General features: G+C 41.8%; 1 pseudogene; it reads left to right on the forward strand.

Annotated features, from left to right (window-relative positions):
* The first annotated feature begins 4,052 nt into the window (after window positions 1-4,052).
* On the forward strand, window positions 4,053-5,820 carry LOC149241365 (calcium-transporting ATPase, endoplasmic reticulum-type pseudogene; annotated as a pseudogene).
* The last annotated feature ends 233 nt before the right edge of the window (window positions 5,821-6,053 follow it).

The following is a 6,053-nucleotide window of genomic DNA, read 5'->3' on the forward strand; positions in this document are numbered from 1 at the left end:
TGGGGCTCACCATCTTTTTGGCGCCGTTGCCGGGGAAGTGTCAGAGTATTGGTGATTGTCGCTTTTCTTCTATTTTCCACTACAATCTTCTGCTAAGTAGTTTATTTCATTCCCATTATGCAATTTCGTTTATGCAAAAGTAGATTAGCATTTACCGCTTTCATAGATTAGCATTTCTCGCTTTCATAGATTAGCATTTCAATTCCGCAATTTCATTTCTACAAGCGTAGATTAGCATTTCAATTATGCAAGTGTAGCCTAGCATTTCATTCCTGCAATTTCATTTGAGCAAAATAGATTAGTCATTTCTTGCTTTCATTTCAATTCCACATTTTCATTTTAGCAAGATAGTTAGTTGCAGTTCAATCTATTTCAGTTTTGCAGGTAGAAGTAGAAAAAATCAAAAATCAACCAAAAAGATTTCATTTCATGCCTTGTAGGAGTAGAGATAATTTAGAAAAATATTTGCACAACACCCCCCACTGCTTCACACAGCCAACCTTCTCTCTTCTTCGATGGCTGTGATTAAGAAGAATCCCTAGGTGGACATCAAGGCATCTTTAAAGAACCTCTAGGGGAGAAGAAGAAGAAAACATTCCTCTGGAGCGAATGGCTACAAGCAGAAATGTTGGGAGCAGTACCTTATCCAAAAATGAATTTGCAAATCAGATCGAAGATTTCAAGAGCGATATAAGGCAGTTTCTTGCCATGCAACTGGATACCTTACGGATCCAAAAGAAGCAAGAGGAAGCCAAGAGGGCTTTGGCCATTTTTTTTCCTAGGTGCACTAGAAAGCATCCTAGGAACGAATGTCCATTGTACTCCATAGAAGTGTGTTTTGTATGTGAAGAATACCATCCTACAGATCAGTGCCCTTCCTTACCCAGAATCAAAGCTGCATATCAGAGAGCCAAAGGAGCCACTGAATCACTCTATTATATGAACCAAAGGAGGCCACATGAACCTAGATCTTATCAGCAGGAACTGCAAGGGACATCCGAGACCTATTATGACCCCTATCAAGCCACTTTCATGCCTTCTTGGGGTCCCCCTGCTCATCCTTCCTGGTTCACACCTCCTCCTTGTTCCTTCATAGATCCATATTATGCCCAACCAGCTGCTCATTCGTTTCACCCTTATGCTCAGCCACAACCTCAGTGGAATGCACCTCATCAGGGGTGGAGGCCCCAGTACAACACTCCTCCCACTTCTTTTCCTCCACCACCTGCTCATCCACAACCAACACCTCCTCCTCCACCAAGGCAACCCCAAATGCCTACCCAGCCACAACCCCATCCGCATCCATCTCGAATATACACCCCCACTGAGCTACCCATACCACCATTTCCAAACTTGTCCATTGGAGTAGCTCAACAAAATTGCAATGCTGAGACACAACATGTCCAAATGACTCCTCTTGAGCTCGATGATCTTCACCATAGCTCAGGAAGAGTATTGCAAAGCAGAGATTATCCTGAAAGCATTGAAGGACCACATCCGGGAAAAGAAGATTCAAAAGAGGAGATCAAAGAACCATGGGCTGCACTTGATGAAGAGAAGAGATCAAAATCAGAGATCGAGAGAGCTCCCTCATGGTTACCATCAAATCTTCCATGTATTCAAGAGAAAGATCAGCAAAAAGAGGAAGATGAGGAAGTCATGTTAGAAGGTGACATGAAACATGATCCAGATCAACAAAAGAACCAAAGATATCAGAGCTATATTGAAATATGGTTTCAGACGGTCACTAAGTTGCAGCAGTACTCTCTTCTTCAGCTATGTTTGATCCCTTCAAAGTCAAATCATTTGGTCTCTGAGATCCGGATAGTTGTCAAAGCATGAATTTCAAGCCTCCACATCAGTTTACCTCTAATCTCGATGTGCACATGGCTCCATTGGAAGTATTCTTATACTTGAGAACAATTTTGTTTTTCAAGTAGGGTAGGGTAGAAAAAAAAAAAAGAAAAAAAAAGAAAAAAAGAGAAAAAAGAAAAAGAAAAAATGAAAAAAGAGGAAAATAGAAATCTAAGGTGAAAACCTCCTCGGAGGTGCCTTAGATTGGCTCATTGATTGAAAACCTCCATGAGGCGGTCAATGGGTTGGAAAAAAAAGAGAAAAGAGAATAAGATCTCTGGGTGAAAACCTCCCTTGGAGGCGCCTAGGGCAGGCAATTAGGGTGAAAACCTCCATGAGGCGCCCTAGTTGTTTTTCAAAAAAAAAAGAGAGAAAGAAAAAGAAAAATAAATCTAATTTCCATTGAATAATTTCAGGTTGCAGCAATGACATTGCAGGTCAGGAGGATCACTCAAAACAAAGACAAAAGAGTTTTTGTGCCTTCTAGAGGAAGTTCTATATTTCTACAGGAAACATCCTGTAGAACCTTCAAGCGAGCCAGATTCGATTTTGGAAGGGGGTCTAAAGCTTGGAATCCATTGGTTATGCCTGCAAGCATCCATGTTACCATTTCTCACCCTTTTCCATCATCTTTTCCACCTCATTGTGCTTCTCATTGTGCTTCTACAGGAAGTTCCTGTAGAAATTGTAGGAAGCTAGAAATGGATTTCAAAAAGGTGGTTTGGCGAACATGGTAGATTCCTCAAGGGTTCAGAAGTCCTCCTGCAATCTAAAAACTCCTCCTCCATCATCTCCATACCTGCATCATAGCCCAAGTTCATTTTCCATAACTTGAAAACCATGCATCCATTTGAAAAACTGTTTTACAAGGAATTGTATAGGGATGATGGCAACATGCCCGAGCAGTTTCAGCCCATTCTGGTGCACGGTTTCCAAGAAATCTGCCTCCATCACCATCAGCCATTTTTTCATTTTCTCCATATTTGTGCATCCGTTTCAAAACCTGTTTCATGGGGAGATGCACATGGGTAATAGTAGCCTACCCAAGCAATTTCAGCCGATTCCGATGCACGGTTTTCGAGAAATTGATCTTTGAAATCTTCAACCATTTTCCATTTTTCTCGAAATCTGTGCATCCATTGATCACGATTTTGCTATGGGAGGTGCATCATGGTGATAGGAATTCACTTAGCAAGTTTCAGATCAATCCGGTTTGCTGTTTGGGAGTAATGGCAAAAACAAGTTCCGGTCCTGTGCAAATTCAGTGCAGCAGCTTGAAGGTGCAGATCTGAGTGTGGAAATGAACTCCTGCAGCATGCATCCGGCCAGAGGACACTTGCACAAGGAAAACAAGCAAAAATCATCAGCCAAGCCCTCATGCAACCAAAGAAACCAGTGCATGCAACAATGACTAGCCACAGCACCTCACAATAGCCATTTGACTTGAGGTACGTGACTGCAACTCGTTCTTCTATTGCACAAATCTAATTTAAAAACTTCATGAATGAATGGAATGGTGGAATTGAGCCACGAATATAGAAAGATTAAGCCGATGGTTCCTTGTCCAATTCTCTATCAATCAGCCAGGAATCATGTAGCGTACGTGTTAGACAACTCACGTGAAAAAAAAAAAAATAAAAAAAAATAGACAGTGTTAGAAGCTTTAACTCCAGTGCAGCTGATTAACAAGAAGAGGACATGCAGCTCATTATAGCACTGCCATCTGCATGTGGCCACGTACGCCTAGCCACCTCACTCCTTCACCACAAATCACGCAGCAATTAACGAATGCTGAGCTCAGACTCACAAACTGCTGTCAACTTGCACTTGCAACATTTTCAACTGAAGTATGCATCCTCTGATTCCACAAAATGATTAACCCATCGTCCTCCATTGAGCTTTGTGGCCTGGTTCACAATTCTCCAGCGTATCGGGCTCACTCAGAGGCGCATGGGCACTCTACAGGCATTTCTACAGGAAGTCGTCTACAGGAAACGCAGAAAACAACTCTGCAGAAGGAAAACCCGAGATTATTGTCAAAATTCAAGCTTGAAATGAGAAAAGTAGTTAAAGCTCGTGTCCAAGGTTACCAGGGTTCTTGAAAGTATTGATGTTGGAGTTTTTCAAACGCATTATAGATCTGCTAATGGTGGAGAAATCTGTTTGAATTCAGAATTTGATCATCTATTTCATAGTCCATGGAGGACAAGATATTCCCTGCTTGGTCTAAAACTGTTGAAGAATGCTTAGAAGAATATGATGTGAGCTTAGAGAATGGTTTAAATTCTCATGAAGTGGAAAAACGCCGTCAAATATATGGATGGAATGAGCTCTAGAAGAAAAATGGTACACCTTTGTGGAAGCTGGTAGTGGAGCAATTTGATGATACAGTTGTTAAAATACTTCTGCTGGCAGCTGGCATTTCATTTCTTCTCATCTACTTTCGTGATAATGTGTGTTCTGAGGAGGGCATAACAGCGTATGTAGAGCCCCTGGTCATTCTCCTGATTCTCATCCTCAATGCCATTGTTGGAGTATGGCAGGAGAATAATTCTGAGAAGGTTTTGGAAGCTCTCAAAGAAATGCAATCTGATCATGCAAAGGTCTTGAGAGATGGACATTGTGTTGTAGATCTTCCCTCCAGAGAACTTGTTCCAGGAGATATAGTGGAACTGAAGGTGGGAGACAAGGTTCCTGCAGACATGAGAATTGTGTCCCTCAAGAAATCCACCTTTAGGATGGAGCAGAGCTCCCTGACCAGAGAGAGCATGCCTGTGGTCAAAAGAACATATCCAGCCACCTTGTGTGACTGTGAGTTGCAGTCAAAAGAATGCATGGTGTTTGCAGGAACTACAGTTACCAATGGCTACTGCACATGCATTGTTGTGAGCATTGGCATGTTTACAGAAATAGGTAAAATTCAGGCACAAATTCAGGAAGCTTCAATGGAATGTCATGATACCCCTTTGAAAAGAAAGTTAGATGAATTTGGTGAAAGACTGACAACAGTGATTGGTGCCATTTGTATTCTTGTCTGGATCATGAACTACAAATATTTTCTTTCATGGGAAGTCATAGATGGGTGGCCAAAAAAATATCAGGTTTTCCTTTGAGAAATGTACGTACTACTTTAAGATTTCTTTTGCTCTGGCAGTTGCTGCTATACCAGAGGGATTGCCTGCTGTGATTACTACATGTTTGGCTCTTGGCACTTGTAAGATGGCACAAAAGAATGCTATTGTGCGTAAGTTACCGAGCGTGGAGACTTTGGGTTGCACCACAGTGATTTGCTCTGATAAGACAGGTACTCTTACAACCAATCAGATGTCTGTCAGTGAGTTTATAGCCATAGGGCACAGTACTGCTTCACTTAGAGAGTTTATTGTTGAAGGAACAACATATAATCCTGAGGATGGAAAAATATTGGATGGGCCTGCACATAATATGGGGGAAAATTTAGAAACTCTGGCAGAAGTTGATGTAGTTTGCAATGATGCAGTGATATCTTGTCAAGGTCACCAGTTCCATGCTACTGGTATTCCCACTGAGGCAGCCTTGAAGGTATTGGTTCAAAAAATGGGAGTTCTAGACCCAATGGCAGGTGATACAAGTGCCATTCTCAACAGTGGCACAGTGAAATTGGGTAATTGTGATTGGTGGATACAAAGATCAAAGAGGCGGGCTTTATTGGAGTTTGATTGTGATCGAAAATCCATGGGTGTTATTGTCATGGAACCAATGGGAAAAAATCGTCTGCTAGTGAAGGGCACCATGGAAAATTTGTTTGAAAGGAGTGCTTTTCAACAACTTGCAGATGGATCAGTTGTTGAATGAGATGATGCATCAAGGGAATTACTCTTGAGGAAGTTTCATCAGATGAGTTCAAAGGCTTTGCGTTGTTTGGGATTGGCATACAAGGAAGTTTGGGGAGAGGGAAACAGAAGGAGAAATTGGCCGAGATTTTAGCTAGGGAGGCAGCACCTGTGCTAGGCACCCTAAGCACATCCATCCCCTCCATGAGCACTCATTTTTTCAAGGTTTGGACACAATCTGGTCATGGTTCAACCTTCTACAGGAAGCTACAGGACTTTCTACAGGAAGTTCTATATTTTTACCAGAAACATCCTGTAGAAGCATTTGGGTAGGTCAGAATCAATTATGGAGAGGGATTTGAAGCTTGAAGTTTGTTGAGGAGGAAT

The sequence above is a fragment of the Pinus tabuliformis genome, chromosome 8 (assembly GCF_031772625.1).
Source record: "Pinus tabuliformis cultivar Carrire ecotype Pingquan chromosome 8, CPIR1, whole genome shotgun sequence".
NCBI classification, from domain to species: Eukaryota; Viridiplantae; Streptophyta; class Pinopsida; order Pinales; family Pinaceae; genus Pinus; species Pinus tabuliformis.